Source organism: Hordeum vulgare, chromosome 6H, assembly GCF_904849725.1.
Source record: "Hordeum vulgare subsp. vulgare chromosome 6H, MorexV3_pseudomolecules_assembly, whole genome shotgun sequence".
Taxonomy (NCBI): Eukaryota; Viridiplantae; Streptophyta; class Magnoliopsida; order Poales; family Poaceae; genus Hordeum; species Hordeum vulgare.
Genome location: NC_058523.1, coordinates 82703937 through 82717059, shown reverse-complemented (window position 1 = coordinate 82717059; position 13123 = coordinate 82703937). Strand labels below are relative to the sequence as shown.

General features: G+C 45.9%; 1 pseudogene; it reads left to right on the top strand.

The window, feature by feature from the left end:
- Window positions 1-1577: 1577 nt before the first annotated feature.
- Window positions 1578-6293, top strand: LOC123405128 (annotated as a pseudogene).
- Window positions 6294-13123: the final 6830 nt, after the last annotated feature.

The window sequence follows — 13123 nt, the reverse complement described above, 5'->3', positions numbered from 1 at the left end:
AGTTCCATGTCTTTGGTTGGACCCCTTTAGCAATCAGGTCAGTCTCAGCTTTGTCCCACAACAAACGGCCTTTGAGGTAGCCACCTGACCCCATGTGATGGTGATACTGTTTCTTTACAGCATTGTTCTTGTTTCTCTCTGACATTTCCTTACTCTTGTCCGATGACTTGTAGGCCACAAATGCGGGCTAGTGATCTCTAATCTTCTCAAATCGGCCGACGAATTATGGAGTCTTCCCTTGGTCGACATACTTTGATTTCAACTCTTTCTTCCACCTCCTGAATAGTTCTACCATCTTCTTAAGAGCACAAGCCTTGACCAGTGGCTCTATAAATGGCTTATTCGGATCCTCCTCTGGCGGTAGGGTGAAATTTTCTTTCAACGCGGTCCAAAGATCATCTTTCAGCCTATCGGTGACATAATCACCTTCAGGGACGTTGTCGCCCTTAGGCTTATTCCATTGCTTGATGCTGATCGGGATGTTGTCCCTTAGAATAGCTCCGCACTGAGCAGAAAATGCGTCCCTGGTCCGCTTGGGTTCAATCGGTTGGCCATTGTTCAATAGTTCTATGACCATGAACTTTTGATCCATGCCCAACCTTCTCGTCGGGTCTCGTTATCGAAGTTTGGCTCGATCGGACTTTTCAATAGCTCCCTCCTCCGTTCAGTCACCGGAGCTGTCATCATGGTCTCCTTCATCCGGGATTCGGTAGTGACTGAAGCCATCATGATAATGTCCTTCCTCCTCCATTGTTAGATCACCGAAGCCATCATGATAATGTCCTTCCTCCAGGATTTGGTAGTCACCGATGTCACTGAGCAAAAATCCGACATTACTACCGGCACCATGGATTATATCCCCCAAAATTTCTTCTTTTCCATGTCTCTTGGAATATCCATTGTTTCTGCAAATATTACAAAGTGGGGGAAGCCCTTTATACATAATCCAAAATATTAACATAAACACTTAATTTGTAACTTAATCTAATATAAATAGTTTTATAATTTTTATAAGTTTATTTGCTATTGAAACTAAATCTAATCTAAATATTTTTATATTTTTTATAACTTGTGTCACATTGGGGAGTTCAAAAATGTACCCAACATATTATAATATGAATGTAATACACACACATGGATTCGCAACTAGACTACGTCTTCTCACACACATGCACTACTAGGAAACGGGCTATAGATAATATAGATACTAATGGCGCACCAGACAAGTGGTGTGCCACTACTATATAGCAGTGGCGCACCATGTGCAGGTGCGCCACTACTAACAAACTTTTTTTATTTTTTATTTTTCCAAAAGTACTAATGGCGCACCGGGGCAGAGTGCGCCATTACTAGTTTAACTAGTAATGGCGCACCACTCACCCAGTGCGCCACTACTATAATATTTTTTTTTGCAAAACTACTAATGGCGCACCACATACCAGGTTCGCCATTAGTAAGCCTGGTTACCAATGGCGCATTCTGGAAGGTGCACCATTAGTAACCCGGTCTTACCACCACTTCCAGCACAGCACCGCACCGCTCCACCCCCCTGACCCGCCCTCCCGTTCCCCTTTCCCATGGACGAACTCTCGCCGCGCGTGGAGATCGCCGAATCCGACGCGGCGGCCGGGAAGATGGCCAACGGCGAGGCCTCCGACGACAACATCACACGCCACCACTGCAGCGAGCGCCAAGCCAGAGAAGAAGCCTAGACCTAGACCCAGACCAAGCCTCTCCTCTCCGGCGAGCAGGTACGGCTCACCGCCTCCCCTCTCCTCTCCTCTCTGTGCCGCCGCGAATCGCCCCCTTCCAGCCGCTGGTTTTGACCCCTCGCGACTCGACCCGAACCCTCTCCTTGACGCGCGCAGGCAGGCAGGGTCTCGGATCGGATCTCGTCGGCGGAGATGAGGCCCGTGTTCATGATGAACCTGGACTACGACACCCGCCTCTGGAAGCTCGACCACCTCTTATTACCGCGCCGGCACCAAGACGGTGTCCGCCTCGCTGTGGTGGGACCACTTTGTCGCCCTCTGCGACGACCTCGACCGCGCCACCACCTCCCCCTCCGCAGCCATCTCCGACGCCCTCGTAAGCCCCCCGTACCCATTTCCCCAGTCCCCGCACCCCGTCCTCCTCACCCTGCAAGCCCTCGCGGCCTTGACTAACTCGCTGGCTCCTGCCCGTGCTGCAGGCGGAGCGGATCAAGGGCCACCACGCGTGGCTCCGCGGGCGGTCTCGATGTTCGGGAAGCCCAACGGCGCCTCGAGGGCCGTGCTGGACGCCGGCCAGGTCGCCGTCGGGGAGCACCGCCTGGCCGTCAAGCCCGACCACAAGGAGGCTGCGCTCCACGCGAGCAAGTCCCTCGACCTGGACGAGGTGCAGACGTGCAGTCGTACATCCTGGTGAACCGGTCTTCAGAGAGCGCCCCAACGACCAGTGATGCCGACCCGCAGGAGCTCCTTCGTCGGATGTCTCTGCAATACTACCTTGAGCGTCAGTGCCTGCTCAAGTGCATTCGGAGGATCTTTGTTCATGCCACATCTACGGATGATGATTCTGATTCAGCCGACGCCATAAAACAAGAGGCCTCACTGTTAGGCAGTGACGAGATGGAACGGAGATTGCTATCCATCATTAAGGACTCGCTTGCGGCTGCATTTTCGGTTAAATCAGCAGCTGATTTGACGGTTTCTTGGCTGGAAGAAAGCTTGATTGAAATTAACCTGATTCTAGACATTCTGTTTCTTGCTATTTGTGATAACTTCTCAAGGTGCAACGGTGGGCTGTGGATATCTCTGTGCTCGCTATTTAGGGATATGCTCTCTGGCTCTTATGATATTGGAAAATTTTCTGTGTCTGCTGAAGCAAAGAGATCATTTCATCATGCTAAAGCTCAGCTACTCCTTATTCTCATTGAGACTTTGGACCTCGAAAATCTCCTCCGAATGGTTCACGACGAAGTCTCTTTCAGTGGAGGGTATTCCTAGTATTCTGTTGCTGACATTCTTGAGATGGATATTGAAGTATCAAGATTGCCTGAATTTGAAGTGGAATCGGGGCCACTACTTCTTGCTTGGCAGTTTTTCACTGCCTCCTCCTGTCTACCGCGCTGGCATCAACGCATCGACATGAAGTCAGGTCCGCACTCTACCATCCCCAGCCCTCCCCTTCCATCCCCTCCGCCGTCACATCTTTTAACCTCTAATTTATTCCGAATTGATTATTATAGAATAATCCTTGACATAACCTGTCTGCCTTATAGATTTTCTATTATCTGTGCATGTTTATTGGCACCCTCGCACGAAACACAATTAGTTTCTAGAGATGATCTGAAATCCGAATGTCAGTCATGTTAATCTGTGCTGCAACCACTGTGGTTTGTGGTTGCTTTGCTGCTTCACTGATATTCGTTAGCTATGTGACACTCATGTCAAGTTGTGAGCCTGCGTGTCGGTCTAGCCGTATGTGGTTTCAATTTCATGATGACCACAAAGGTGGAGCAACGAATTTAACCTCTAATTATTAGCATCGAATTGATTATCAGGGAGTAATCCTCGAGATAAGCGGTTTGCTTAGCATTTTTGTTATCTGTGCATAATTTCTACAGATAATCTGAAATCCGAATATTAGTTGTACTAATCAGTAATGCAACTCTTGTGATTATAGTGCTTCGCTAATCTCTGTTAGAAATTTATATATGTCGCGGGACACTTATGTGAAGTTGTATAAGGTTTTCATTTCGTGATGGCCACCCCTGTTTTGACGCCTATGCGCATCGCGAGTGTTTCATGGCCGGTCGGATGCCTTCGTGCCCCACCGGTGCTCATCACCTGGGGCCGATCTGTTCATATGCTAAGTTTCCAGTGTAGAGGGTTGGAAGAACAAATTTAACTCTACTTGTAATGTTTGGCTCATTAGAGTGTGCAATTTGTTTAAATTGATCAGGAGAACAATCCTGGAGATAATTTGTTTTCTTATGGTTTTTATTTGTGAATGATTCTTTTCACCTTACACCTGGCATGATCTCTCAAGATGATCTAAAATCTGAATGCTGGTCGTATTAACCCATGATTCAATCATCATGGTAATTTTTCTTCGTTAATCTCTGTTAGCTATGCTTCTGTAAAATTTGTGGCGGTGTCTCAACATATATATGGTGGTCCATGATTTCTGTGTGTTTTTTTGGCACCTTAGACGAAGCATAATTTGTACAGAGGATCTGAGTATTAGTCATGCCCCAGATTGGGGCGTTAATCTCTGTTTGCTATGCTTCTGTAAAATTTATGGCGTGGAACACATATCTGAAATTATATGGTGGTTCATGTCATGTAAAAAAAGTAGTTGCAAGCAATATATGCATAGCTGGCAGCAACGATGTTTAAATGTTTACTCTGACGTAGGAACCACCGAGGCAAACATACATAGCTGGAAAAATTCTGTCTGGTGCATTCTTTCATGATTGTGAATTCCAGGGATCAACTAATGCAGCAGCAAAAATTCTGTCTGGTGCGTTCTTTCATAATTTGCATATACTGGTTGTTGCAGCTGTATGATATTAGTGGGAAGAGCCCTGAAGTACACTTGAACACTAAGATGTCAATTGATGCCATTTTATCATGCATGTACTGATCAGCCATCAAGTTGCTTACTCATCATGATCGAGTGCAATGCACCTTTTTATATATCTAATGCTTCTTGAACTTATGGCATCCTCTCTAATGCTTCATCTACTTGGTATGACTAGGTAATTGCTCATTCTGATTGTACTTGACTATGTTAATGCAGTTATTGTTCAAAAGCACATTATACTCCCATCAACGTTGATAATGTCAAAAAATTAAATTTAGACTTGTTGTGCTTGAGGTGTTCATAATACTAATTATTGGTTCTGAAGGCATAATTGACTTGTTTGTTATGGTTTTTACAGAATATCTTAAAATAGAAGCAGAGGCAAGATCGTTAGCTGCAAAATTTGAAGTTGAGAATGACTGGAAGGACATCAAATTCAGGGAAGCCAACATGGAGGACAGGAAGATGATTTAAGAACTCCTGCAAGATGAGGAATCAATACCAACAAGCAGTGATTGGGTTGTGAAGCTGGGAACCAATCTTTACTACAGCACAAATCTGGCCAAATCTCCTCTACATAACAAACAAATGCCATACAACAGGGTCATTTATAAGGCATTTGGCTGCAGTTCTCCTGATAACTCACCAGTAAAACTGGAAACTTGCGAGAGGAGTCAAGACAGGCAGAAGAAAGTAGCCTTTGCTGGCCGGTGGTGTGGGAAAGCATGGATGTCAAACCAGGTCCATCCGTTCCTAGCTTAGAGAATTGAAAGCAATGAAGCGGAGGAGGCTGATAAGTCTAGTGGAGTGGAAGCCTCCAAAAGAAAGAGTAGCACCATAACAGATGTACCGAAATCAAGCATGAAAAGGGAGAACATGGCTGTGGAGGTAACAACAAACACCAAGAGGCCCAGTCTAGCTGAGGGGCATAGTACCAAAGCATTAAAAGGTGTAGATGATGTGTCCCACCCCTCACCAACTACAGTGGTTCCCCGTGTTAGCTTTAGGATTGCCGATAGAGCAAACAAGGTGAAAACAGAGATGACGGAAGAGGATGATGACCCTGCTTGCCGTCCGAAGCCAAAGGCCACTTCCCATTCGCGAACAGGGCCACCAAAGAAGATTGAGGCTGAAGCAAAGAAGCAGATGAAGACGAGCAAAGGAGACAGCAAGATGATGGCTCCAGCTGCTCCAAAGGATGATGAGGAGCACCCATCTGCTGCCAAGGGGGGGGGCCTTCTGTGGGCCCTGCCACTAAGCAGGAGTTGTCTGGGCGTAAGCACATAACCAGAACCAAAACGATGAAGCAACTGAAGAAAGCCACAGGAGAGGAGAGGACTCCAAGAGATGATCCAATGCGCGTCGAAGGGTACACGTGCAGCATCGAGGGCTGTTCGATGAGCTTCGACATGAAGAATGACCTGTCCCTGCATGAGCGCCACATCTGCCCGGTGGATGGTTGTGGAAAGAAGTTCTTCACGCACAAGCATTTGCTGCAGCACCACGAGGTTCACACCGAACAGACGAAGTAGCGAAAGAAGGCTACAGGACAGGAGAGGACTCCAAGAGATCATCCGATGCGCGTCAAAGGGTACACTTGTGGCATCGAGGGCTGCTGGATGAGCTTCGACACAAAAAGGGAACTGTCCCTGATGTGTGTTCTAGATGATTGTTAAGATGGTCAAAACTATGCTTCCTCTAGGTTAATTTGTTTGTCAACTTGCGTTCAATGTATGTGCATGTTTATAAACATATTTTCATTGTGGTGTAATATGTGTTTGTCTTGAACCTTCTTGTGGGTGTGAGGATAATAATTGAATATTTTTAGAGCTGGTAGTATAACCTGTGGCGCATCATGAGCTATACTAATGGCACACCTGGGAGGCATACTAATGGCGCACCTGGGAGGCATACTAATGGCGCACGTGAGAGGCATACTAATGGCGCACCTGGGAGGCATACTAATGGCGCACCTGGGAGGCATACTAACGGCACACCTGGGAGGCATACTAATGGCGCACCATGAGCTATACTAATGGCGCACTGCCTGGTGCGCCATTAGTAAAAAATTCTAATGGCGTGATGCTAGTGGCGCATCTATAGTGCGCCATTAGTAGCCAAAACAGGTGCGCCACTCGTAGGCATTTTCCTAGTAGTGATGGATTCGCAAATAGGGAGATGGAGAGATCGATGGATGTGCTACCGGTGCGTCGATGGGCGACGAAGGCGGGCTTCGAAACGACGACGGGCGGCGGGCGACGACGACGACGGTGATGGGCCCGGGGGCTACGACAATGACAGGGACGACAACGACGGGCAGCGACGGGCGACGACGACGATGGCGATGGGCTCGGGGGCGACGTCGACGTCTATGGGCTCAGGGACGACATCAACGACGATGGGCTCGGGGACGACAACGACGGGCAGTGACGGGCGACGACGACGATGACGATGGGCTCGGGGGCGACGTCGACGTCTATGGGCTCAGGGACGACATCAACGACGATGGGCTCGGGGACGACGATGGGCTCGGAGACGACAACGACGACGATAGGCTCGGGGGCGACGATGACGATGACGGGATCGGGAGCGATGGCGACGACGATGGGCTCGTGAGTGATGGTGACAGCGACGACAGACATGTGGAGGACGCGTGGGCCGGCAGCGACGGGCTCGGGTGCGACAATGACGAAGAGAGAACATAGGGGGAAATGGAAGTTGATGGAAATTTCGACAACTCCCGCAATATACGAACACCTTTGTTCCGGTTGGTGGCTCAAACCGGGACCAAATCACACCTTTAGTCCCGGGTTGTTACACCAACCGGGACTAAAAGTCAATTTCAACAACTCCCGCAATATATGCGAAACCTTTGGTTTCGGTTTGTGGCACCAACCGGGACCAAAGCCACACTTCCGCTGGCCCAAAAGGGCGGGAAGAAGAGTACTTTCGTACCCGTTGGTGGCTAGAACCGGGACAAAAGGTCAGTCAGACCATTTGATATTTTTCATACATTTACTGATTTTTGTGTTGAGCTAAATGACCCTTAAATTGAAAAGCACTACAAATAAACTCTGAAATTTTTGAAAGTTGGCATGGTATAATCATTTCATGCACATAGCATGTGCTAAAAAGTTGAGAGGGTTGCGGCAAAAACTGGATGCACATCGTGTACAAAACAGAGAATCTCTTTCGAAGTATTAGGGTTTCATACGAGAACTCATCTATTACAAAGGGATTTCATTTTTTGAACTTATTTAAACTCCATACTTTTTGTCTGTTCAAAATGCACCATTCAAAGACACATCATCAATTTTCAATTATTTTTGACTTCATTTGGTATTTTTCATGCATATATTGATTTTTTTTGAGCTAAATGACCCTTAAATTGAAAAGCGCTACAAATGAACTCTAAAAATGTTGAAAGTTGGCATGGTATCATCATTTCACCCACATAGCATGTGCTAAAAAGTTGAGAGGGTTGCAGCAAAAATTAGATGCACTTCGTGTACAAAACGGACAATCTCTTTCGAAGTATTAGGGTTTCATACGAAAACTCATCTGTTACAAAGGGATTTAATTTTTTGAACTTATTTGAACTCTAGACTTTTTGTGTGTTCAAAATACACCATTCAAAGACACGTCATAAATTTTCAACTATTTGTGACTTCATTTGGTATTTTTCATGCATTTACTGATTTTTTGAGCTAAATTACCCTTAAATTGAAAATCACTACAAATGAACTCTGAAAAGGTTGAAAGTTGGCTTGGTATCATCATTTCACCCACATAACATGTGCTAAAAAGTTGATAGGGTTGCGGCAAAAACTGGATGCACTTTGTGTACAAAACGGACAATCTCTTTCGAAGTATGAGGAATTCATACGGAAAACTCATCTGTTACAAAGGGCATTTCATTTCTTAACTTTTTCTTCGCTTGTGTTCCTTGCTTATTGCACTGTAACCACGGATAAACTTCATCGTTTAACAGGGTGCTTGGGTCAGCCTTGACTTTGAAGGGAGGAATTTCATGAAACTTTTCATAATCTTCAGACATGTCTGTCTTGCCCTCCAATCCCACGATGTCTCTTTTTCCTGAAAGAACTATGTGGCGCTTTGGCTCATCGTATGATGTATTCGCTTCCTTATATTTTCTTTTTCTCGGTTTGATAGACATGTCCTTCATATAGCAAATCTATGCCACATCATTGGCTAGGATGAATGGTTCCTCTGCGCGCGCAAGATTGTTCAGATCCACTATTGTCATTCCATACTGTGGGTCTATCTGTACCCCGCCTGCTGATAGATTGACCCATTTGCAATGAAACAAAGGTACCTTCAAATCATGTCCATAGTCAAGTTCCCATATGTCCACTATGTAACCAAAATATGTGTCCTTTCCCCTCTTGGTTGCTGCATCAAAGCGGACACTGCTGTTTTGGTTGGTGCTCTTTTGATCTTGGGTGATCGTGTAAAATGTACTCCCATTTATCTCGTACCCTTGGTAATTCAATACAGTCGAAGATGGTCCCCTGGCCAAAGAGTACACCTCATGAGAAGCAGTGTTGTCGCAAATGAGACGTTTTTGCAACCAACTGCTAAAAGTCCTGATGTGTTCAAATATAATCTAGTCATCACACTGCTCCGGGTGTATGGAGCTCAGAATATTCTTGTGTTCATTGACAAACGGGGTCACCAAGGTAGAATTCTGTAGAACTGTGTAGTGTGCCTGAGACCAAGAATGCCCGTCCGTACACATTATTGATTCCGCTCCTAGTGTGCCCTTTCCAATCAGTTTCCCCTCATATCGCGATTGAGGGAGACCAATCTTCTTAAGGTCAGGAATGAAGTCAACACAACATCCAATGACATCCTCTGTTTAATGGCCCATGGATATGCTTGCTTCTGGCTTAGCGCGGTTACGAACATATTTCTTTAAGACTCCCATGAACCTCTCAAAGGGGAACATATTGTGTAGAAATACAGGGCCCAGAATGACAATCTCGTCGACTAGCTGAACTAGGATGTGCGTCATGATATTGAAGAAGGATCGTGGGAACACCAGCTCAAAACTAACAAGACATTGCACCAAATCACTCCTTAACCTTGTCAGGATTGCTGGATCGATCACCTTCTGAGAGATTGCATTGAGGAATGCACATAGCTTCACAATGGCTAATCGAACGTTTTCCGGTAGAAGCCCCCTCAATGCAACCGGAAGCAGTTGTGTCATAATCACGTGGTAGTCATGAGACTTTAGGTTCTGGAACTTTTTCTCTGCCATATTTATTATTCCCTTTATATTCGATGAGAAGCCAGACGGGACCTTCGTATTGAGCAGGCATTCAAAGAAGATTTCCTTCTCTTCTTTGGTAAGAGCATAGCTGGCAGGACCTCCATACTGCTCTGGATGCATGCCGTCTTTTTCATGCACACATTGATATATGTTCCTCCCGTGCCTCCAGTGTATCTTTTGTCTTCCCATACACTCCCAAGAAGCCTAGCAGGTTCATGCAAAGATTCTTCATTACGTGCATCATGTCGATTGCAGAGCAGACCTCTAGGTCTTTCCAATAGGGTAGGCCCAAAATATATATTTCTTCTTCCACATGGGTGCGTGCCCCGCATTGACATTTGGAACAGATAGTCCGCTAGGACTCTTTCCAAAGATTACTTGTAAATCATTGACCATATCAAGTATGTGATCACCAGTATGGAGGGCGGGCTTCTTCTGGTGATCTGCCTCACCTTTTAAATGCTTTCCTTTCTTTAGACATTGATGGTTGGTCGGAAGAAATCGACGATGCCCCATGTACACATTCTTCCTTCATTTTTCCAAATATATACTGTCGGTGTCATCTAAATAGTGTGTGCATGCATTGTATCCATTGTTTGTTTGTCCTGAAAGGTTACTGAGAGCAGACCAATCGTTGATGGTTACAAACAACAACGCATGTAGGTCAAATTCCTACTGTTCGTTCTCATCCCACACACGGACACCATTTCCATTCCATTGCCGTAAAAGTTCATCAACTAATGGCCTTAGGTACACATCAATGTCATTGCCGGGTTGCCTAGGGCCTTGGATGAGCACTGGCATCATAATGAACTTCCGCTTCATGCAAAACCAAGGAGGAAGGTTATACATAGATAGAGTCACATGGCATGTGCTATGCTTGCTGCTCTATTCCCCAAAAGGATTAACGCCATCTGCACTCAAACCAAACCATACGTTCCTTGGGTCGCGTGTAAAGTCGCTCCACTTCCTCTCGATCTTTCTACACTGCGACCCGTCAGCGTGTGCTCTCAACTTCCCGTCTTTCTTACGGTCTTTTATGTGCCATTGCATCAACTCGGCATGCTTTTTGTTTCTGAACAGACGTTTCAACCGTGGTATTATAGGAGCATACCACATCACCTTCGCAGGAACCATCTTCCTGGTGCGCTGGCCCTCAACATCACCAGGGTCATCTCTTCTGATCTTATACCGCAATGCACTGCATACCGGGCATGCGTTCAAATCCTCGTACACAGCGCGGTAGAGGATGCATTCATTAGGGCATGCATGTATCTTATACACCTCGAATCCTAGAGGGCATTGAACCTTCTTCGCTTCGTACGTACTGCCAGGAAATTCGTTATCCTTTGGAAGCTTCTTCTTCATTAATTTCAGTAGCGAACTAAATGCCTTGTCAGATACACCATTGTCTACCTTCCATTGCAGCAATGCCAGTGTGGTATCGAGCTTTGTGTTGTCATCTTCGCAATTTGGATACAACCCTTTTTTGTGATCCTCTAACATGCGATCGAACTTCAACTTCTCCCTTTAACTTTCGCATTCTCTATGTGCATCAACAATGACCCGAAGAAGATCATCATCGGGCATATCGTCTGGTTCCTCTTGATCTTCAGCTTCCCCAATTGCAGCATCACCGTATTCAGGGGGCGGGTAGTTGTCATCATCCTCTTCTTCTATGTTGTCTTCCATAATAAGCCCTCTTTCTCCGTGCTTGGTCCAAACATTATACTATGGCATAAAACCCTTCTAAAGCAGGTGGAAGTGAAGGGTTTTATAGTCGGAGAATTCCTTCATATTCCCAAAGACAGTACATGGACAATGCATAAAACCATTCTGCTTGTTTGCATTAGTCGCTTCAAGAAAATTATGCAGGCCATTAATATACTCGGAGGTGCGTCGGTCACCATACATTCATTGACTGTTCATCTGCGTGCGTTATATAACAAAGTGTATTAAAAACTACACAAATATTGATGAAAATGGAGCTTGGACAAGGAGATTCTAAAGGAGAAAGCTTAATTGTGGCTCGGGCATTTCATCGAACACCTCATGTGCACAGGAGGTGAGCTAGAGCACCACAAAGCTCTCCCACGACCTGCTGAAAAAACAGATCAGTGCACTGCTCTGCTCGCGGGGGTATATCTAGGCCAACCGTTGGTCCCGGTTTGTGGCTGGAACCGAGACCAAAGGACAACCTAAGGTCCCGGTTCCAACCACAAACCGGTACTACTGGTTGTGGGCCAGGAACGAGGCACATTGGTCCCGGTTCATGTCTGGAACCGGGACCGAAGGTGACAAATGAACCGACACAAATGGCCCACGAGACTCGGCCGACACCCTCGCCTCACGAACCAGGACCTATGCCCACACGGGTCCCGGTTCATGAGTGAACCGGGACTAATGGGATTTCATCAAGTGGACCAAAGCCCTCTATTCTACTAGTGCCATCTCGGCTCCTCTAGCCCCCTCAGTCTCCCCCCTAATGCCCCTATGCCCTGATGACCCACAAGTGTAGGGGCTCTATCGTAGTCCTTTTGATAAGTAAGAGTGCCAAACCCAACGAGCAGCAGAAGGAACTGACAAGTGGTTTTCAGCAAGGTATTCTCTGCAAGAACTGAAATTATCGGTAACAGATAATTGTGTGATAAGATGATTCCTAGCAAGTAGCAAGTAAAAAAGGTGCAGCAAAGTGTCCAAATCCTTTTTGTAGCAAGGTACAAGCCTGGACAAACTCTTATAGGAGGTAAAGCGCTCCCGAGGACACATGGGAATTTCAGTCATGCTAGTTTTCATCATGTTCATATGATTCGCGTTCGCTACTTTGATAGTTTGATATGTGGGTCGACCTGTGCTTGGGTGCTGCCCTTACTTGTACAAACATACCACTTATGATTAACTCCTCTCGCAAGCATCCACAACTACGAAAGAAGAATTAAGACTAAGTCTAACCATAGCATTAAACTAGTGGATCCAAATCAGCCCCTTACGAAGGAACGCATAAACTAGGGTTTAAGCTTCTGTCACTCTAGCAACCCATCATCTACTTATTACTTCCCAATGCCTTCCTCTAGGCCCAAATAATTGTGAAGTGTTATGTAGTCGACGTTCACATAACACCACTAGAGGAAAAACAACATACAACGCATCAAAATATTGAACGAATACCAAATTCACATGACTACTTATAGCAAGACTTATCCCATGTCCTCAGGAACAAAAGTGACTACTCACAAAGCATAATTATGAGGTATTGAA